Source organism: Vombatus ursinus, unplaced genomic scaffold, assembly GCF_900497805.2.
Source record: "Vombatus ursinus unplaced genomic scaffold, bare-nosed wombat genome assembly UNPS02014945.1, whole genome shotgun sequence".
Taxonomy (NCBI): domain Eukaryota; kingdom Metazoa; phylum Chordata; class Mammalia; order Diprotodontia; family Vombatidae; genus Vombatus; species Vombatus ursinus.
This window is the reverse complement of record NW_020954723.1, coordinates 27,976,192-28,000,025: the sequence shown is the minus strand read 5'-3', so window position 1 is coordinate 28,000,025 and position 23,834 is coordinate 27,976,192. Positions and strand designations below refer to the sequence as shown.

General features: G+C 35.0%; 1 protein-coding gene across 7 annotated transcripts in view; it reads left to right on the top strand.

The window, feature by feature from the left end:
• The window catches only part of SIPA1L1 (signal induced proliferation associated 1 like 1), a 375,977-nt gene that overhangs the window by 59,003 nt on the left and 293,140 nt on the right, over nt 1-23,834 (top strand). For all 7 annotated transcript variants that reach the window (XM_027844736.1, XM_027844738.1, XM_027844739.1 and 4 more), the window contains one exon: nt 9,688-9,755. The gene's annotated coding sequence lies outside the window, so the exon portion shown is untranslated. The remainder of the gene's footprint in view (nt 1-9,687; nt 9,756-23,834) is intronic.

The window sequence follows — 23,834 nt, the reverse complement described above, 5'->3', positions numbered from 1 at the left end:
TGGGTTGTACATAGCTAATCTTACAAATTCTTCTATCAGAAACTAAGAGAAATTGCCAAACTAAATTGAGTGTTGATATTTGGTGTCAGAGGCATTTTTCTCATGTTTTGTGAGCCTTATAATGTACCTTTGACTTACAAAGACTTACCTCTCACTTGTTTAACTCCATAAAAAGGGGATATGAAGTTATGTAATTGACAACTCTGTTATTTGTACTGGAAGTTTACATTGAGTTCCTCTCTTCGCAGGAGTGATAATTGATCCCAAGAATTGGACAGATTTTCTTCATTTCACTCTCCTTCCCCCCAAATCAGTGAGAAAACATTGGACACTTTGTTTATAATAATTATATGCTTTTGGGTGGATTTCACTGTCAGTTTACTGTATTCAAATAAAGTCAAAATTGATATTGGCAACAGTGCTATTTATCTTTATTTTTTATATCTGTTACTTCCACAGTCAGTCCATAAATGAACCATATTTTTCCCCATGCAAAAACAACTTCTAGATATTTTTAATTTTGGGAGCTAGTTTATTATAACTATAGCCTTTCAAAATAAGTGATAAACATCCTCTTATTTAATAAATATCTTAGGAAATGTAAATATCTTTTATTGAAGGATAATTTACAAAGGCACTCAAAGTATATATAGTTTCCTATGTGCGAGTATGTCAAGGGTGGAATATTTTATTTTAGAACTTTCACCAAACATTTATTTGAGTTTTTCTGGTCTCTCAAGTATTGCAGAAAGCCAAGATTGAATAAGACAGTTCCTAATGTAATAGAATTTACAGGGTAGTGGGTATTCATATTCTCTCTCTCTCTCCCTCCGTCCCCCCACCTTACACATTAAAACAGAAAATAGTATATACATATTTGAGAAGTGCAAACATGATAGCTACATTGAGTGCATAAGAACTATAAATAAGTGCTATTCTACATTACTTATAAAAATTTTAGTAGTTACATAAACTATTTACCCTTTTATAATTGTCATTGGCATGATGTGGTGAATAGAGTATAGATTTCAAGATATCTGGGTCCCAATTCTGGTTCTCTTACTATCTGTATGACCTTGGGCAAATTATTTAACTTTTGGGTCATAATTTTCTAAATTTCAAAATGAGTGGATTTTGCTTAGGTGTCTGTTAAAGTCCTTTGCAGCTCTAATATTGTTTATTATTATTATGCCAGTATTAATACCATTCTAATTATGTAATTGAAATGCATAATAATATATACAAAGCACTTTGAAAACTTTAAGTCACTGTGTAAATATCAGATGCTTTTATTATACTTTTTTTCCTTATGCTTTATAAATATATTCTTTTTGAAAGGGCTGAACTTATTTAAAATGCAGTTTGGACAAAGATGGCCTCTTGGATAGGTCACTTTGAAATCTAAGGTTCTTTCAGTCTGTGATCAACATTGGGGGTCATCCATTTATCTTCTCCCTTTTCAGGAGGCTTTAGGTTGGGTTCCTTTCATGGCAGCTTCATTCTTCCCTTTTTTTCAATGAGTTCATTGCCTGACTCAGTATTATTCCTTTCTACCCTGTCTCCTTCCCTCATTCTAGGGAACTTCAGCATACATATTGATGTTTCCTCAGATATCCTAACATTCTAGTTTCTCAGTTTAATCAACTCCCATGACCAGTTCTCCATTCTACCTCAGCTACTAATAGGGATGATAATACCTCCTTGATTTTGTATTCAAGAACTCTGAGTTTACATTATCTAATCATGATCTTTTATCTTTCCATCTCTCCCTATGCCTCACTCCTTTAGTTCCTAAACCCACCTTTTGTTCTTTTTCTTACCATGACCTCTAATCCTTCTGTCCCTCAGTGCTATATACACCAGCTGTTGTCTTATATCTCTCCTCCACTTCTCAATAAAACTCCTTGGAAAAAGTTGTGTGGAGTTAGTGCTTCTCAATTTCTTCTAAATGCTCTGCATTCTGACTTCAGTTCTCACCATCCAATGGAAACTACTCTCTCCAAAGTTATCAATGATCTGTTGATCACCAGATGGTCTGTTCTCAATTCTTATCCTTTTAGTTTTCTCCAGAATATTTCACATTGTTTGACACTTCCTGGGTATTCTCTCCTCTCTGAGTTTTTCTGACTCTTTTTTCTTGGTTCTCTTTTTAATTGCTAGATTATAGAGCATAAATTTAGAGCTAGAGATAACCTCAGATCATCTAGTCCAACCCATTCATTTTACAGATGAAGAAACTGAGGTCTGGAGAGGTTACATGTTACATGGTTTGCTCAAATATCACACAGTAGCAGAGCTGGGAAATGGCCACAAGTGGTTCCCCAAACTCAATACAGTACTGTAGATTTGGTCTGACCAGTGAAGAGTACAGTAGGGCTGTCACCTTCTTCATTCCAGATGTTAGACTTTTTTTCCTGCATGCTCTGGTTGCTGTAATTTTTTTGACTTTAAAGTGACAGTGTTGACTTCTATTGAGTTTGTATTCCACCAAACTCTTTGGATCCTTTTCACTTGAATTGCTTTCTCGTCATGCCCTTTTCACCTTCTTCCTGTTTTGTACCTGTACTGTTGACTTTTTGAACCCAAGCCCCATCTAGATTTCAACTCATTAGATATGGCCCATATTTTAAGCTGTCAAGATTTTTTCAAAGGTTTTCTTGGTTACAGTTGATTATAACAAATCTTTGACCACTCTTGTTGGTTGAAGCACTTTAGTTATTGGCCTGTGGCCTCCTCATACCCCTAAAGAATTTAAATACACACACACACACACAGAGTAATAAATGAAATTAAGTGACTAGAACTTTTCTCTCCACCTTCTGTATCTAGTAATTCAACACTGTCAGTCATTTTTGTTTCTGTTGATTATTTGTGCTTAACTTTTTCTGATGAATTATGGGGAGGAGGAAAGGGAGGACGAGGGAAGAATAACTTTGAGGCACTGTGAACCACTGTTTTTATATTTGTATTGACAGTAACTGACTTTAATGGTAACATAATTTAAAATATTTGCTAGTCTTCTTTTTTGGGAAGTCTCCATGTATGAGGATTATCCCTATCCTTTGATGTCTAATAGATTTATTTCACTGTTTTAACTTGTTTAACTTGGGTTTATTTTTCCACAAAACTATATTAATTTTTATCCTGAATTCAGTTTCTTGGTATTTGTCTAAATGACTTTTTGATACATTTTATTGTTTCTTCTGGGCAAGTTAGTGCTTCTCAATTTCTTCTAAATGCTCTGCATTCTGACTTCAGTCCTCACCATCCAGTGGAAACTACTTATTTGCTAGATAGTGCTTTTTTTGAAATTTTTTAAAAAAGGTTAACTGTCTTTTTAATATGGTCAGAAAGCATCATTTTCCCTGGCTTGGTTATAAGTTAAGCTAGTTTCAGACCCTCATTTTGAATTTTTCTTTCTTTCTTTTTTTTTTTTCTCTGTGCCTTCTGGAAAACTCTTCTTTTAGTTATTATTTCATTGTAGCTTTTACATAAGTCTCTAATCTAGGTTTAGACTTACTCTATTGGGAAGACTGGCCTGCATGAAAAAGAAAAGATTGGAAAGGGAAAATGATTATTTTATCTTCCATATTTCAAATTAAATCTCCAATTTAAAATTTCCCCCTTTCCTCAAATAAATGTGGGCTCCATTTTGCAAATAGGTTCTGAAAAGACAGTTTTAGAGGCACAAAATCATAAACATTCATTCAGAAATCTCCAGGCCTAAAAATTTTAAAAGAAGTCTTACATAGTTGCTTTTAATGTCTTTACAAAATCTGGAGCCATGCCCTATCCCCCATTCCTTTTGAAATAGTTAGAATGCAATTATTCCAGATGTTTGAGAATATAAAACACATACTAGCAGCATCATTTTGCTTCTTTTTCCTCATAGAAAGACTTTGTAATAGGGAAAGCCAGCTTCTCAGTTTTCAGCAGTTTTCTTTATCAAAAGAGTTCATACTCAAGTAGGCTATAAAGGAAAATTCTTGCATGTGTTTATCTAGGTTTCTGGTTAGAAACATGCTACAAAGAAACTTTAGTCTTCTCTGCTGGCATTCTCATTAATGGAAAGTATTCTTGAAATAGGACTACCGTAATTTCACAGTATAAATCAGCTTGTATGTATTCCATTGTATTTAGGGAGCTTATGGAATTTCTTGCATGGCAGATAGGTGGTGCAGTGGAGAAAGCCAAGGATTTGAGTCTTGCCTCAGGCGTGTATTAGTTGTATGACCCTGGGCAAGTCACTTCACCTCTCTGGGCCTCAGTTCCCTCATCTGTAAAATAGGGATAATTTACACCTAATTCACAGAGTTGTGAGAATCAAATGAGTTGTTATGTAAAGTGTTTTGCAAACCTTAAAAGTACTATGTAAGTGCTAGCTGTTATTATTATTCTCAGTAATAGTTGTCATGCTAGCTATTATTGGGTTTGGCAAAGATGGTGAAGACAAAACTAATTCAAATTTTTCCCTAGGGACAAGCTCTTTGTAATTTCTTATTGCAAATGCTTAAAAGATCCCTTGCTGTTAAGTCTGCAAAGGAGAATCCTTATATACTCATCCATGGACTGGAAACCCTAATTCCTAGAAACATCTATACCATATGTACTTATTTGCTTAATATACCTTAAACAGAAAAGATTTTTAACGGTCATTTTTATACATTAGGAAGCAGAGTTTAAAAATGGGTGTAGTTTGAGTTAATGTTCTTTGTGAAAGTATAAAAGATTTTAGGATTTTATCCCATTTTAAAAAAGACATTGATATTTCAATGTAGTAGTGATCTTATCAATGTGAATGCCTTTCCTGTTACCCAAACTGCATCTAATGTATCTTCTCATCCTTGGACACTCCTGTTCAAATCCTTCCATAAAAGCTACTTGGGGTCTACCTAACATACTGGAGGTCTTCTTTTAATTTATTAACAGTAATGGTAGCAATATTCATAGCAGCTAGCATTTATATAGATTTTTAAAGTTTACAAAGTTCTTTACATTATTTTATCCTCACAACAACTGTGGGAGGAAGGTGCCATTATTATCTCCATTTTATAGATGAGGAAACTGAGGTAGATAGAAATTAAATGGCTTGTCCAAGGTTATACAGCTAACAGGTGTCTCAGGACAGATTTGAACTAAGATTTTGCTGACTTGAAGTCCAGTGCTGTCTTTGCTGCCTAATATTAACCCAGTATTAGTAACTGTCCTGTTGTTATCCTTTCCCCAGATATGGTTAGTCTGCCTCTTTTTACAATGGCATGCCAAGTGAATGATATTTTTTTATACCACCTCTTATATATAACTCCTTATACATAGTTAATCATTAGTAATTTACCAAAACTCCTTATACTCACTAGCCACCTCTTCACTGTCCACTGTCATACATAATTTTTATTCTTTGAAATAGTAGGGGCAACTAGATGGCACACTGGATAGAGCACTGGCCCTGGATTCAGGAAGACCTAAGTTCAAATCTGGCCTCAGACATTTGACACTTACTAGCTGTGTGACCCTGGGCAAGTCACTTCACCCCATTGCCTCACCAAAAAAAAAAAAAAAAAATCTCTAAAGAAATAGTAGTAGTCTGTGATTTGTGGCCATGTAGCATCCCGGGGAAAAGATGGTGTTTAAAAGATGGATGAAGGAAGTTAATAGAAAACAAAATGTCTGTGGGGTGCAGAGAAGGAAGCAAATAGTCACAAATTACCATAATCTACTTGGAAAAAAGGATTAAAAAAAACCTATAGTTTGGACCACAGATTCCCAAACTTATTTGGCTTACTGCCGCCTTTTCAAAAAAAAAAAATTACTTAGTGCCTACCTGGAAATCTACTTTTTTTAACTGTTTAGCAGTTTTTTTTTTTTTTTTGGAAATTTGTGTTATTTTTTTAAAAAAATATATAAATTGAAAAAATGCATCTTAAATTGAACAAATTATTATAAATTTGTGTTTTTTTCCTGCATTGAAATTTTGATGATACAATATTGCATCACGTAACTGCATAGTATCATATTGTAAACAAATCATTTCTTGCACGTATTCCTGTTGATACATGCTGTACTTCCCAACGAGCAACACGCCTACCAACACTTGCTTGTTAAGACCTGTCAGTGGACTTGACCACTGATTGGTTATAACTTGCATTTTGTGTATTTATTTGGAAAATAATGTGATCATTATGACTTTAACTCTGTTACACAATAGATGAAACATGTATGAATGGTTTTTCAAATTTTTCTTCTTTTCTTTCCTTATCCTTCCACCACCCACTTATTTTTATTTAACACCCCCAATTGCACCTGAGGCTGTTACTGCACCCCCTTAATCATTCCAGTATCCTTCAGGGGTTGGCGTTGCCCATTTTGGGAACTTCTGGATGATAGGAATTTTTTACCCATTTGGTTTTTTCTCTGTGGATTATGAGACTCAACTCTTGAGTAATTTAGGATCTCATTTAGCGGGCATCTGAGGCTTGTTGCAGTCAGTCATCAGAGTGCCATCCACAAACAAGGAATGTCTGAGTGATCTTATTTTTTAAATTATCATTTTTCTAATTATTAGTGATTTGGAGCGTATGATTGTTGATAGTTTGAATATTTTTCCTTTAAAAAGTGCCTGTTTATATCCTTTGACCATTTATCTATTGGGGAATGGCTCCTAGTCTTATAAATTTGAATCCATTCCTTGTATCTTGAAAATAAGATGTTTGTCAGGGAAACTTGTAGCAAAGATTTTTCCAAGTTACTGATTTTCCTTTTATATATTAGATTTATTTGTGCAAGATATTTTAAAGTTTTTATTAATTAAAGTAGTCCATTTTATCTTGTGTGATCTTCTCTATCATTTATTTAATCATGTATAAATTAATTTCCTTGTTGCTCCTTAGATTTGTTTATGATGTGACCTTTTTCCGGTAACCATTTGGAGCTTAACTTGGTGTATGGTGTAAAGTGTTGGCCTAAACTCAATTTCTGTCAGACTGCTGTCCAATTTCTCCAGAATTTTTTTTTAATCAAATAGTGAATCCATCCCCCAATAACTGGAGTCTTTGAGTTTACCCAAAACTAAGATGCTATGTTTGTTTCTGTGTGTTGTGAACACAGTTTGTTTCACTAATCAACTTCTCTTTTTTAAAAAAATGAGACCAGTCATTTTAATGATTGCTGCTTTGTAGTACACTTTGAAATCTGGTGCTGATTAATAGACCTCCTTCCTTTCTACTTTTAAAATTATTATCCTTTACTTTCTTGATCAAATTTTGTTCTTCCACATTAATTTTATTATTTTTTTCTAACTATGAAATTTTTTTGGGGGGGGCAGGGAGTTTACTACATCCCTGAATGGCTAATTTAGGTATTATTGTCATTTTTATTATATTGGCTCGACCTATCCAGGAGCAATTAATGTTTGATTGTAAAGAGTGTTTTATAGTTATATAATCTCTTGAGTAAATTTTGGAAGATATACTCCCAAGTATTTTATAGTTTCTATATAATTTTGAATGGAATTTCTCTTTCTTGCTCTTCTTGCATGGTTTTGTTGATTTTATGTATAGGAATCTTGATGATTTATGTGAAATTATTTTATATCCAACAACTTTTTGGAAGTTATAATCACAATTTTTAATTAACTCTCTAGGGTTATCTTAAATTCCCTGTCATGAAATCCATAAGAAGTGATAATTTTGTTTTTTCTTTCTGCTTGTTCTCTTAATTTCTTTTTTCTTGTCTTTTGCTGTGGCTGGTAATTCAGGCACTATGTTAAATAATGATAATAGTAATAGGTATCTGTGTTTACCTCTGATCTTAGTGAAAAAGGCTTCTAACTTTTCCCTATTACTTATGTTTGCTTTTAAATTTAGATAAATACTCATTATTCTGTTACGTAAAATTTCATGTATTCCTGTGATTTCTGGAGAAATATTTCTGATTCCCAATCATTCTTAAGATTTCTAATAGAAACGAATGTTGAATTTTGTCAAAATCCTTTTAGCATCTATTGATAGACTCATGTGGATAATTTATTGTATTTATAGTATTATGTTGAACCAACTTTGTATTTCTGGTATAAGCCCAACTTGGTCATAGTGTATAATCTTTCTCGTATGTTGTTTTAGCCTGCTTCCTAATATTTTATTTAACATTTTTGCAACAGTGTTCATTAGGAAGTCTGTAGAGTACTTTGCTTCGCCTCTCCCTGATTTATGTATCAAAACTATTATAGAGAGAGGTTTAAAGGTGCCTTCTTTTCATGTTGATAACAGTTTATATTTTATTGGAATTAATTATTCTTTTTAATGTTTGATAGAATTCACTTGTAAATCCATCTGGTCCTAGAGATTTTTCCTTGAGAATTCATTTGTGACTTGTTTGATTTCTTTTTCTGATAATAGGTTATTTAATAACCTATTTCTTTTATTAATTTTGGTGTTTTATATTTTTGTAAGTATTCTATTTTCCCTAAGTTATCAATTTTGTTAGCATTAAATTGAGTAGATTGGTTTGTAATAATTTCTTTTAGTTTCCCTTTACTTATTTTAAGTTTTACTTTTTTACCATTGATATAAACAATGTTTTTCTTTTTTAAAAAATAATTCTCTTTGATTAATTAAAAAATCCTAATTTTATTTATTAATTCATTCATCTTTTTGCTTTCAGTTTTATTAATCTCTTCAGAATTTCTGCTTTGTTATTTAGTTGAGGATTTTTTATTCAGATTTTTAAAAAATTCATGCTCAGCTCATTGATTTATTCTTATTGATGAAAGCATTTAGAGATATAAAATTTTCTCTTTGGCTTTTATTACTTTGGCTGCAGCCCATCTAAGGTTTGGTATGTTTCTCCTTATTGTCATTTTCTCTGAAATTTTCTTTTCTTTCTTAAATTTCTTCTTTGACTCACAAGTTCTCTATAATTATGTTATTTAGTCTACAATTACTTTCAATTTTTTCTTTATGGGTCCTTTATTAAATATAATTTTTATTGTGTAATCACAAAATTGAGTGTTTAGTATTTCTAAATTTCTATATATGTTATCTCCCCCTATTAGAATGAAAGCCTACTTGAGGGCAAAGGCTAGCTTCATTTTTGAATTTGTACTCCTAGCATTTAGCACAGTGCATGCCACACAAGTGCTTAATAAATGCTTTTTCTTACATACAGTTGAAAAGGGAAAATATTTAGAAATGACAATAATATAAAAATAGAATCGGAGAGAAATAGACAATAAAACTATAATAGTGGAGGACCTCAGTGTAACATTTTCAGACCAAGATGAAGCTAACCAAAGTATGAACAAGGAAGATATTAAGAATCTGTGTAGAACATTAGAAAATTAGAATTGCTTTATAGTGATTACTAAATGGTAATGGAAGGGAATAACATACTCTTAGCTGTGCAAAAACTTAACTTTGCAAAAACTGATCATGTATTGTAACATCAGGGAACTCAGTTCACTCTTTGTTATTAATCAGAATGACTATTGGGAGTTATGACCCTAAATGATACTGCGTTGCACTTAAAGGGCTTGAAAATTAAACTCTGATTTTAAGCTATTAAAGGAAAATACATTGTTCTGCCACTGTTTAACTTGAAGTAATTATTTTTAACTGTAACTTTCTTACCAGTTGGAATTGTAATGTATCAGCAAAATTATATAAAATTTAAATATTATCTTATTTTACTTAGGTTTCAAGAAAATATTTCAAGTTGGACCCAATAGGAAGAACTGCTCTATGTCTGTGAGTTGAGAAAAGGTGGGTTCAGTGATTTATTATATATTGATGTTTTGTCACATATTTTACATGTACTTTGAGCCAATGAAGATCTGTTATCTCCAGTCAGTTTGTGGTTAGATTTGACTCATTCAGTTTTTAGATTATTCAAGCCATTTCTGTCTTCTTCCCTTTTTACTTTACCTATTTGTTTTATTATTGTTAGGGAACGAGAAAGAAACTCAAATAAATGATTTTTATGCAAATTTAACAGTGTCTTTACTACACTGAAATGTTTGAATATTTTTGTATGTCATGTAGTTAATGTAGAAAAATCTTTCCTGGTAGTAAGTTCTGACTAGTCCTTAGAGAATGTGCTTTTTTTCTAAGATAGTTTATAGATTTGGAAATTCTGCATTAAGTTCAGTTCATCTCGTTTATTTTGTCTTAAAACTAATGTCTATCCTGAGATCATAACAAGTTTATATATGAGAGCCACTATTTTCCTAAAAAATTATTAGAAACTTCTCATTTTGCAAGGTTTGTATTTTGTTGAAAAACATAAATAACTTTTAATGTAGAGATAGGCAAAAATTTTTTAAAAAATGTAATCCAAATTTTTTTTCATTAACAAAACTTATTTTCTCCCCAGCTTTCCCTCACCCCATCTGCCACGTTTCTATGGGAATGAGGGAAGGGAGGAACTCTTGTAACACAATTATGTAGAGTCAAACAAACAAATTTCCACATTGGCTCTGTCCGGAAATATGTCTCATGCTGTACCTAACTCTCTGTTAGGAGGTGGGTAGCATGCTCATCAGTGGTCCTCTGGAATTGTGGTTGGTCCTTCCATTGATCACAGTTTTTAAATTTTTCAAAGTTGGCTTTACAATATTGTTATTGATAAGTTGTTCTCTTAGTGCCATTCACTTCACTTGGTATCAGTTCATATAAATCTTTTTCTGGACTTTCTGAAATCAGTGCTTTCTTCATTTCTAATTCCATAATAATGTTCAGTTAAATTCAAATACAATAATTGGTCCAGCCATTCCCCAGTTGAAAGGGACTCAGTTTCCTATTTTTTACCACTCCAAAAAAGAGCTGCTTTAAGTATTTTTGGTCTTTTTCCTCTTTTTTTTTTTTTTAACTCTTTGGGGTATAGGCCTAGAAGTGGTCAAAGATTATGTACAGTTTAGTAATGAAAAGGTTTTTTTCTTAATTCAGAAAAATAAAATGGTTTGTTGCTATGGGTTTGGGGTGAGAGGGGAGGGGATGTGGTTGCTGTTTTTATTTTCTCTTTAATGTTACTCTGAAAGAACCTGGTCCTTCACATTCAATGTTTTCTGTTTATATATGTGTTAGAAGTGAAAGAAAGCTCTCAAAATAGCTGTGCTGGAATTGGTCCATTCCCTGAAGCAGAATCAAATTTATCTTAGGCCTTTGTGTAGGTTTAGGACTTGGCCAAAGAGTGAACTGATTGGATTGTTGTTTGAGAGTAGCTATTTTCAGCCTTTCTTCATATTTCTTATGAGAATTCTGGGAATAGGAATTGTAAAATGAATTTTTATTAAGTTTTGTTGTTTTTTCCTCCTTGACATTAGGATTCATTTCCTGATGGTTTTTTCTTGCCTTTTTACTGGTATCATTCTTCTGTGCTAGAGGTAGAAACCTAGGAAAAGTTTTGGATAAGTGTAAATTAAGTGAGTTAAAGAGATATTTTGAGTTAATAGAAAAGCTCAAAATGTTTAGGATTTAGCATCTTTGAAATTTTATAGACTATTTTAGCATGAAGTGAACAGGCCTCACTAGGCCAATAGTGCCTAGTGACTGTTGATGTTATTTGTAAGGCAAAGATTAGTAGTACATGTACTTACTGGTCTCCTTTTTTTATCTGAAGCTTTAGAGGTTTTAGATTTTAGAGCAGAGGTTCTTAACCTTTTGTGTGTCATAGACATCTTTTGAAGTTTTATTTGCCTTTGAATCTCCTCCCTTCCAAACATAATGCTCTGCTTACAAGTTGATTTATTAAATATTTGTTGAATTTAAACTCTAATGTGTCCCTTAGAGCACATATCTCTCCCATTGTATTGGTAGAATGTTGGCTTTCCTTCCTGATCAGGGCTTCTTTTGTGATTATCGCCTTGTTGAAAAGTTGAGATTTCAGGTGTTGATAGTGGGACAAGTATTTGTTCAGATTTCCTTGAAGACTATAGTTTTATTGTGGGAATTGATTTGACCACTACACCAGCAAGTGTACTTTGGCATTTAATAAATGCTGGGCACTGAAATTAGGAGTCAATTTTATATATATATATATATATATATATATATATATATATATATATATATGCCTGTTGCATGCTAGGTGCTGTATAATCAGTCAGTAAACATTTATTAAGCACTATGTCCTATACACTGTACTAAGTGTTGGGTCTACAAAAAGAGGAAAAAGACAAAAAAGAAAGAGGGCTCCTGCTCTCAAGGAACATACAGTCTGATGGAGGAGACAACATGCAAACAATACAAAGCAAGCTATATACAGGATAAATCGGAGATAATTAAATGAGGGAAGACATTAAAATTAAGAGGGCTGGGGAAAGCTTCCTGCAGAAGATTGGAGTTTTAGTCAGTACTTAAACAGTCACAGAGGACAGTAGTCAGAGCGGAGGGGAAGAATGTTTCAGGCATGGGGGATAGCCAGAGAAAATGCTGGGTGCTGGGAGCTGAGAGAGGGAGAGAGGGTCTTGTCTGAGATTTAGCTAAGATCAAGTCTTTGCTTTCAGAGAGCTTACAGTTGGTTAGGAGGGAGTGAACATATATGGGTAACTAGCACCAAATCACACATAATAGTACATTTGGACTATCTGGAAGATTTTTTTTTTTAGTTCATCCTTCATTGAGAGTTGAAGTGAAAAAATAAATTGATAAGGCCTTTGTCCATTACGAGGCTCTATCATGTTAAATCAGTCTGTGAAACATGTTGATGATGCTCTACCTTCCTAGCCTATTCCTCCAATTCCTCCAGTAGCTACCCAATTTTTCTCCCCTTTGACCCTTGTCCTCTACAATGGATAAACTTGAGCAAAACAACTGTAGTAAAGCAAATAAGCTTTGAAATACTGCTCCTCCCACCCCTTTTGGAAAACATCCTACTTAGTAAGTGACTTGTTAAAAAAAAAACTCTATTGTTTCAATTATTCTGTGTTTATCCCAAGTAGTGTTGTCTATTCCAAAATATAAACATTTAGAGCAGGAAGCATGCCTTTTAAAAGTTAACTCTTATGTAACCTTCCTAAGTAACCTAGTATAGTACACAGATGGGTGAATAATAAATATTGTTTTATGAGCACCAGTTAAAACAACTGATTTTTATGATTTTTGAATTCTTTCCCTTCAAATACTATGAATAAAAAAAAAAAAACCACTACTCTCTCAACTCTTCCTTTCAGTTTCTATGAGTTTGCTTTCATTTTTTCATTGGCTTTCTAGTGGTTTTTATTTTTAATCATAGACAGTTGAATGAGGTTGAAGACTACTTAATAAAACTGATTTCATTAGTCTATTAGCCCTACCACTGCAAGGTAGGGGGCGGAGGCAAAGTATTTTTAAGGCAGCCTTTTTTTGCTTTTCACTTCTAGTGAAGTATCAAACAGTTGTTATCTTTATTTAAAAAAGAAAGAAGAAAAAATGTGGTGGTATATACTATACACAGACAGACACACACACAGAAACAAGTGATTAGCAGACATAATACTGAGCTTTACTTTAGCCTTTCTGCTGATTGGACATCAGTTGTCACTGAAGAGTAGGCTTTAAAATGTAAAACAAGATAAATAATTCCTAAATAAAGAAGTCCACCGTGAGTCTGAGTAGCAAATAAATCAAGAATGTTTGCGTTTGGTTTTCATTTGGATTCTGTCTGGCATAAACTGAACTTCACTAACTATACTTTTGTATAGTGGAAATAGCACCGAGTTTAAGGGGAAAAGGGACATGAGTTTGAAACTTAACTCCGCTACTTATTACCTGTATGATTTTGAGCAAGTTGTCTGATCACTTTGGTACTAGTTTTCTTGTCTATAAAATTAAGGGGTTGAGTTAGGTGGCCTTTAAAGTTATATCCAGCTCTAAAAATGCATGATTTTATGATACTTCAAAGAGGAAATTAAATAAAAACAACTTTTAAGATAAATGTTCTATTAAACTTTTTTGATTCCCTAAATGCATAGATAATGTTATAAAAATCACAGTACAAAGTACTAGAAATGCTTGACTGTAGCAGAAGGATGGTTGCTTCAGCAAGCTCAGTGCTTGACACATAGTAAATGGTTAATAAATGTTAATTGATTGACTAATAAATGCTTGTTGAGTGATTATTTTCTGTCAGACAGTATGTATGTAACAAACACATACAGAATAAATAAGATAATTTGGTGGGATGAAGCACTTGGCAAGGAAGGGGGCAGTTATTGGATAAAATCTTATGTTAGGAGGTGGTATTTGAGCAGTATGTAAAGGAAATTCTGGATTCCCGAGGCAGAAGTGAGGAGGAAGTACATGTTCCAGAAACAGGAGACAACCCAAGATGGAATGCCACGTGTGAGAAACAGCAAGAGAGGCAGTTTGGCTTATGGAGTGTGTGATGGGGAAAAGTGTTTGCTAATCAGAGAAAGACAAATCGGAGCCAAAGAGAGGAGTTTGTGTTTCATGGTAAAAGTCGGAGTAATGGGAGCATGACAATCAGACATGGACTTGAAGGAAATCACTTTGGCAACTGTGTGGGGAATAGATTAGAGAAAGAAGAAGGTGGCCCTGGAAGTGGTCATGTGGCCAGGTAGCATTCTGACTCCTTGTGGCCCATGGCATCAAATTCGTGAAGGAAAGAACAGCATTAGAGAGGGTGGTCATGAAAGAGCTGTTCAGAGAAAAACACGATTCTCTGAATGCCCGAAGATGGAAAAAGGGACAGGAGAAGTCCTTGGGTGAAGGAATTTTATGGTGGTGGGCTTCGTCTAGAACAATGGAAGTGGGGTGGCCTAAGCAGAATTAAGCCCTGAGAAAGGGTTGGACTGGGCATGAGGTTCATAATTCAAGAAGAGCTGTCAATTAACAAGCATTTATTATTAAACACTTATTATTAATCGGGAATCCTGAGCACCTAGCAGGATTACACATAAATGAACAAAATAAAGATACAAAGACAGAAGTGAAATGGTCACTGCTAAAAATTATATATATGTATATATATACATAAACACATATATATGTATAAAATAAATACAGAGTGATTTTGAGAGGGACACACAGAGTTAGTAGTAATAAGGTAGAACAAAGGTATCCAACTCATGGCTCCCAACACTCCCAGTTCTTGCTGCCACCAGATTAAATTTAATTGACAAATGTTTAACAAAATGAATAAAAATACAAGAAAATATGAGTAGTGTTAATTTTGCTTTTCTAAGTCAGTATGTGGCTAGCAGGCATCCATTTTTATTTGAGTTCAGCACTCCTGAAGTAGAGAATTCCAAGCATGGGAGATGGTCATTACAAAAGCTTGGAGTGTCATAAGCATGAGATGATAGCAAGTAAGCCAGTATAACTGGATTGCAGAGTGGGTGGAGGAAAGTAATGTATTAGAAGATTGACAGGGTAGGAATGGGCCAGGTGTGAGGAGTTTTAAATGCCACACAGAGGTGTTTATTCTAGAGGTATAAAACTATTAGAGCTTGACTGTGGGGGTGGCAGGGAAAGGGAGCTAGATGGTGTGAGAAATGAAAGAGTTAAGTTTCCACATAAGTGCATAAGAAATCAGCACAGACAGGCTAACTTCTCTTTGCGGGGGGGCAGTGACATCACAATTATAGGCACATAATGTATGTTAAGGGTGGGGCATATAAGGAAGATTGTAACCCAGAAGGATTAGGACCAATCCTGATCCAGAAGGGAGGAGTTAGGCAATTACTAACAGTAAAGCTTGCTCTGGCTTCTTTTCTGGGGCACTCTCCCCTTCAAAGGAGGTGTGCCCGCTTCTCGTGAGAATCAAAAGGATGCACTTTTTTTTTTAGTCAGGCAGGCTTTTAGTTTAAAAAAAATCAGTGTAGAGGGGAGGCATTAATGGGGTGAGGCTTGAGGTAGGGTGACTAAAGAGGAGGCTGTTGTAATAGTCCTGGCTACTGGTGATAAGGACCTGAACGAGGGTGGTGATTGTGTAAATGGAGAGAATAGGATGTTTTAGATGTTTTGGAGATAGAAATGACAAGGTTTAGTGACTGATTTGAATAGGTAGGATGAGTGAGATTGAAGAGTCGAGCATGACACCAAGGCTTTTTTCAATCGTAGGTGACTGAGAGAATGATCATGTCCTTTATAGTGCTAGAGATTTTAGGAAGAAGGATAGGTGTGAGGGAAAGATGAGTTTTGTTTTGGACATGGGCTACAGGCTATGCTGTTTGAAATGTCTAGGAGGCAGCTGGCAATATGGGACTTGGAACTAAGGGGAATGCATAGATTTGGGAGTCATCTTCATAGAAAGGATAATTAAACTTATAGGAATTGATGAGGTTGCTGAATGAGACTGTGTAGAGAAAAAAGAAGAGTGTTTAGGACAGTCTTGGGCAACAATCAGTGAAAAGACACTTATGGGTCTAGAACACAAAACATTTCTACTCTCTGATGTGATCTTGTTTTTTGGGACTAGACCAGTAAGTTTAGCTCTTCTTATAAAGGTGAAAAATAATGACAAAGACTGAAGAAAGGAGAGGAACCTTTGGAGGTGGGGGCCAACCTCCTCCTCCTCCTACTGGGGTTACTGTATTTCTTTGTTCCTGTCTCAGTCTTAACTTTCTGTGGTATACCTTCTGACTTTGGAAAGCAGTGGATTAGAGCAAGTTGGTAAATATGGAAATTAGTACAAACGGTTGGCATTGAGAGATGTAAGATCTTGTTGCTCCTGGAGGTGCTCCAAATACCTCCAATGAGGGAATACTCAAAAAATTGCTCCTGTTGTTAAAGGTGATAATCTACCAGTTATTTGCTTGATGAGCCTTCTTCCAGCAGCAGATTTCCTAGGGATGAATAAAAAGGAGGAAAAATTAAGAGGTTCTTCTTCAACTTGTGTTTTATAGAAAGGAAAGAAAGTAAAAAGGTATCATCAATTTGTCAGATGAAACTCTTTTAAAGGATTTACTTTTGGCCCTTTAATGACCTTAGAATAACATTTTCATCTTTTGTTCCATCTAGCATTTGAAAGTAATCCAGAAAGGAAAAAGCAAATCAAGATTTCATTGTAACTGGGGCAGCTAGGTGGTACAGTGGATAGAGTACTGGCCCTGTAGTCAGGAGGATCTGAGTTAAAATTTGGCCTCAGACACTTGACTCTGTGTGACCCTGGGAGCTCACTTAACCTTGATTGCCTCCCGCAAAAAAAAAAAAAAAAGATTTCATTGTAACATCACCTCTTCCCTTCACAAAAGGAGGTGTGCATGTGAATTTTTGTTGTTGGCTTCATCCTCAATTGGATAAAATATTTTTTAAATAGATAAAATAATTTTTAAAGGTTATATCCATATTTGGAAAATAATGCATAATTTATAATGCATTTTATTTCAGTATCCTTTTACTTCATTAACCTCTTTAATAGCTTCAGGAAGTCTTAAATTGAAAGCTGTTTCCTTAGCACATTTTTCCCCCCTGGCTTTTTTTTTCTGCTTCTGGGGATAAATATTCATTGTGGTGTTATCAAGAAAATAAATTACTTGTGTTGAAAATAATATTGAAAATATTGTGGATTTGGCTAATCCTCCTGTATATAAAAACAGATATGTAAACTTAATTATTGATCTTAAGGCTTCTTAATTGTTTTACTGTTTGATGAAAAACTCATCTAGAGAATTCTATTCCTACTTTAAACATTCTTAGTCTAGTTAGAGTTGGGTGTGTGTGTGTGTGTGTGTATGTGTGTGTGTGTGTATGTGTAAGTCAGACACTTCAAGTTTAGCAACTTTGGGATCAGATAAGTTATCAATCATTTTACAATAGGTTTCCATGTAAATTGAATTGTGAGATAATTGCAGGGTAGTCTAGGATTTGGACTGCTTTACCGTAAGCATACATGTAAATAGGACAATGAGGTCAATTTTTATTGTTTATTTTTTTTAATTTTTAAAAATTATTTTATTTTTAGTTTTCAGCAATCACTTCCATAAGTTTTTGAGTTTTAAATTTTCTCCGCCTCCCTCCCCAAGAAGGCATGCAATCTGATATAGGCTCTACATATACATTCCTATTAAACATATTTTTCATATTACACATGTTGTAAAGAAGAATTAGAACCAATGGGAGGAACCACAAGAAAGAAGCAACAAAACAAAACAGAAGAAAAAAAAGAGCAAATTGTATGCTTCGATCTGCATTCAAACTGCACAGTTCTTTCTGTGGATGTGGATAGCATTTTCCATCATGAGACTTTTGGAGATGTCTTAGATCCTTGCATTGCTGAGAAGGGCTAAGTCTATCAAAGTTAGTCATCCCACAATATGGCTGTTATTGTGTGCAATGTTCTCCTGGTTCTGCTCACTTCACTCGGCGTCAGTCCATACAAGTCTTTCTAGGTTTTTCTGAAGTCTGCCTCCTTAATATTTCTTACAGTACGATAGTATTCCATTACATTCATATACCACAACTTGTTTAGCCATTCCCCAATTGATGAGCATCCCTCAATTTCCAATTCTTTGCCACCACAGAAAGTGCTGCTATAAATATTTTTGTACATGTGGGTCATTTTCCCATTTTTATGGTCTCTTTGGGATACAGCCTTAGAAGTGCTATTGCTGGGTCAAAAGGTATGCACATTTTTATAGCCCTTTGGGCATAGTTCCAAATTACTCTCCAAAATGGTTGGATCAGTTCACAACTCCACCAACAATGCATTAGTGTTTCAGTTTTCCCACATCTCCAACATTTATCATTTTTCTGTTTTGTTGTGTTAGCCAATTTGATACCTCAGAGTGCTTTTGATTCGCATTTCTCTAATCAATAGTGATTTAGAGCATTTTTTCATATGACTATAGGTACCTTTAATTTTTGTGTCTAGAAACTGCCTGTTCATATCCTTTGACCATTTTTCAATTGGGGAATGACTTGTATTCTTATAAATTTGACTTAGTTCTCTATATATTTTAGAAGTAAGGCCCTTATCAGAGACACTGGTTGTAAAAATTCCCGGTTTTCTGCTTCCCTCCTAATATTGGTTGCATTGGCTTTATTTGTGCAAAAGCTTTTCAATTTAATGTAATCAAAATTATCCATTTTGCATTTCATAATGTGGGAATCAAGAGAACCAATCAGATTTTATCTTATGAACACTGACTCCATCTTGTGCTGCCACATATGTTCTCCTCCATCTATTGTTTCATATGTACAGGTGGATACAATTAATTAACATCTTTTCATTTTATTGACGACCCCAAGACCAACTCATTCCCCTCCCAACTTGGAAAGTCCTTAAATCTGTCCTCCAACTAGAAATTAGAGTACCTAATTTTGTATCCTGGTTAATTGTTTTTATTATAATTAATTGTTCTTATTTGAATAATTTTTATATAAAAAATCTGCTTCACTCTGTATTCAGGGGTTTTGGAGTGACTGGGGAGTTTACCAACCCATGTATTCTTACTGCCTAGCTAATAAATTACTTTTACTTGGATTGTTTCCTCAGTTATAAATTAGTCTCCACAAATGAAAGGAAGGAAGGAAGGAAAATAGGACGAAAGAAGGAAGGAAGCTAGCATTTGTTAAGTGTTTACTGTAAGCTGGCTCTGTGGCCTAGGGTACAAGTGAAAAATAAAAGTACTTTGTAAAAGTAAAAAGAAAGACAATTCTTGCCCTCTGGGAACTTATATTCAAATGAGGGAAAGATAATACGTAAAAGGGAGTTGAAAGAGGAAATGGAGGAAGATGAAGAGGCATGGTTTTAAATGTAGAAGTCAGGAATACAGCTGAGTGGGAATGAAGGCTGATATGGCCCCTTCCACAAAATGGAAGTCTTAAAAGGAACTCATCAATAGGAAAAGGGGGCCAACCTTGTGGAAGGATATTCCTGATTGAATAATTCAAGAACAGCTGGTTTGATGTTCCTAGCCAATGAGGCCCTGACTACTGATGAAAGTTACATGATGATACACAAGAGACATGAGCAGCAGAGGCATAATTTTGAAGTAACTAAATCAGGAATAGGGCCTGAAGCTATATCCAGTGATGTAGTCTGTAGCCAAGTAAAAGTTGGCACTGTCAGCTTTGGACTTGAACTTGGTAGGACTAAAGCTATGTGGGAACTGAGCTAATCTGTGAATCTAATCTTACCCATCACCCAGAGACCAACATGGTTTAAGGGGAATTATGTATCTGAGGTTTTAGAGAAAATGTTTGTATAGTCTTGGTATATCTTTGAGGCCATATATATATATATATATATATATATATATATATACACACACACACACATATATATATATACACACACACACACACATATATATATATACATATATATATTACATATATATTTATGACCCTTTGCAAAAGTGAATTCCGTGTTAAACAGTTAAATGGAACTGGGATATTAGTTACAAGATCCCCCGAATTGGAGAGAACACAGATGGTGGGGACTTGAGTCAATGGCAAGGCAAGGTAACAAGCCCTTCTTAGGCATATACTGTGTGTCAGGCACTGTGCTAAAGTGCCAGAGATACAAATATAAGCAAAAAGAAAGATATCCCCTGTCCTCAGGAAGTTACTCTGTAATGAGGTAAGACAGCATTTAAAAGGAGGGAGATTTAATGAGGAGGAATTATGTCAAAATCCAGAAAGTCTGAAACAGAGCCAGGAGAGGAATGAAGGTTGGCTAGCCTGGTCCTTGCCTCGAAATGGAGGCCCCAGGTAGAGCTCACCTATGAGGGAAGGCTGACGTGGTGGAGGGATGGTCCAAGTAAGAAGGTGGAGGAGGATGATGGATATTCCACAGCGAGGAGATCCAGGCATTGAGGGAAGTTCCAGGGTGAGATGGCAGCTGAGGCATGGTAATGTTCAAAAATTCAGAAACAGAGTCAGGAGGGGAAAGAGAACTCTAAGAGAGTAAAATGTAACAGGCAACATGTAAACAGTATAGTGTATGTATGTATGCATGCATGCGGAATGATTGATTCTATGTGCTCTTACTGTGAAGATAAATGTTCTGTCTGTCCTTCTGAGCAAGGCCCAGAACATTATGAGGTGGATGCCCTGTGGTGAACTTGGGGAGAACATGGATGAGAGTCACACAGAATGAACAAGCATGAGTGGGTTTTGATTGGCGTCATTGGAGGGAATATCCAGAGCAGTGAGAACAGGGTCATAGGATTATGAATCCAGAGGTGGAAGGAACTTTGGATCCGTTTTAATATTTGAGTAACCAATCTTCCACCCCCTACCTTTTGTAAGGAGGAGGTCATTTTCTGGCCTAGACAATATTAGGGGATGAGATGCCTTCTTGTATTTCTTCTTTGAGGGACCAAGCTTGGTTATTTTAATTTCACAGTTTTCAGTTTTGATTACTTTGTTGTTCTCTTTCCATTGTTGTCGTGTTTATGTGAGGCTGCCTCTTCCTGAGGCATCCAGTTCCAGTTTTTGCACAGCTCTAATTTTTTTTACAAAGTTTTTCTTTATACTCTTCCTTATTACAATTTCTTTTAGACCTAGTTATACTGTCTCAGCCAAGTAAAGCAAGTCCAATCCCTTTTCCAGTCTTCATATACTTGAAGACAGCTATAATGTTTTCCCAGTTTGTCTTAAACAAGGAAAGGTTTTATTGATGCTATTTATGTTACAACCATTTCCAAGTAATTTCTCATACCAAAGAAATACAAGTAAAAACAGCAGATACACAGAGAGCACAGCTGACGGGTTATGGTTTTTCCTCCTCTCCAAAGAAGAGGAAAAAGCGTTTCTTCTTTGGTCATCTGGAGTCAAGAGCGGTCCTTGTTTTTAATCTGAGTTAGCTGCTTTTCACTGTTTCTCTCATTTGCATTATGGTATCATTGTGTTCCTTTAAGTCTTTCTGTATCAGTGATTCATTACATCCATTTTCCTTACAAATGGAAATATGCTTTAAGACTACAAACTACAAACATTTTTCCTCTAAATATTTTTGGTATTTATGAAACCTTGGTTTTTGTCATTGACCTCCTTGGATATACATGCTTAGTAGTGGAAATGTTTGGTCAAAGGGCATGAACAGTTTGGTGATTTTTCTCTACTAATTGCAAATTATTTCTTAGAATTATTGGACCAATTTATAGCTTCACCAATAATATGTTAGGTGTCACAGTGAATAAAGTGCTGTGCCAGTAGTCAGGAGTTCAAATCCACCCTCAGCCAGTTTTACTGGATATGTGACCTTGGACAAGTCACTTAACCTCTGTTTGCTTCAGTTTCCGCAATTATAAGATAGGGATAACAACTACACCTACCTCAAAGGGTTGTTGTGAGGATAAAATGAGGTAATACCTGTAAAGCAGTTAGCATAGTTCCTGGCACATAGTAGGTGCTGTAGAAATGTTATTATTACTGTTATTATATTATTATATATTTTACATATAATATATATAATATATTTATATACAATAACATATAATTATGTAACTGTAATATTATTACTATATTTTACTTTAGCACATGTCCCCTGGTTCATTAAAAAAAGATAGATATCAGTTGCATTTGGAGAGTTATCTTTGTTGAATTGCTTTGTATATTCAGAGATTGATAATCTGGCTGTTCATTTGGTAACTCATTTAAAAAAAAGAATAATGAAATAAAAATTATAGAACTGTCATGGAGATAAGAAATCATCTAATGCAATCATTTCATTTTTTAGATGAGGAAACTGAGGTGCTGAGAATTTTAAGTAACTTGGAGAGTGTAGAGATTACTTTCACCTGGAAGGATTAGAGGAGACTTCCTGGAGGAGGTGGGATCTGTGCTGAAGCTTGAAGAGGGGAATGATGACAAGCATCAATGAGGAGGAAGTTCCGTAGAGAGAGTGAATACAAGAATGTATATATGTGGGGAGATTTAGGCTCATACCCATGATACTTGCTGGCTAACATCCTGTATCTCTCTCCATTATGGCTAAACTGCTTGAGAAAGTCATTATACACTAGTAGCCTCCACTTCTCCTCTCATTTGGCTAAATCTCCTGTAATTGGTTTCTGACTTCATCATTTATCTGAAACAATCCTTTTCACAGTTACCATTGATCTCTATTTGCCAAATCTGAATCTGATGGTCTTTTCTTAGCCCCCCCCCCCTTTCTCCCTCTCATAACATTGATAGAAGGAGATTGCTTCTCCTGTCTGTTCAATTACTCCTCGATCTCCTTTGCTGGTTCATCATCTGTGTCATGCCCACTAAGCATGAGCATTCCCCCAAGGCTTTATCCTGGGCTCTCTTCTATTTTCTTCTATTTCTATATTATCTTATCAGCTCCCATTGGATACAGTTATCATCTCTATGCAGATGATTCCCACATCCACCTAGCCAGCCCTAGTCCCTCTCCCAAGCTGTAAATCTCTCTTAGAACACCTCAAACTCAGCATGTCCAGAATAGAACTCATTATCTGTCCCTCCAAATCGTATCCCCTCCTGAAATTCCCTTTTACCATTAAAGGTACCACCATCTTTCTAGTCACTTAGGTTCACAACCTTGCTGTTACTTTCTTATTCAGAAAACATGTGCGGTATATTGGCCAATCTTGTCATTTCTATGTTGACGACATTTCTCTTATATATATTTACTCCTCTCCAGCCACAGTCTTAGTTTGAGCCATCACCTCTCACTTGTACTACTGCAGTAGCTTGCTAACTGTTGTCTGTGCTTCAAATTTCTCTTCACTCAGCTGCCAAAGTGATGTCATCCCTCCTGCTCATTGAGCTCCAGTAGCTCCCCATTTCCTACAAATTCGAGTCCCCTAGTCTTTAAAGCTCTTCATAACCTGGCCCCTTTGCTCCCTTTCCAGTCTTCTCATACTTCACTTCTCACTACAAACTCTATAATCTAACTACACTGCCCTATTTGCTTTTTTTCCAACA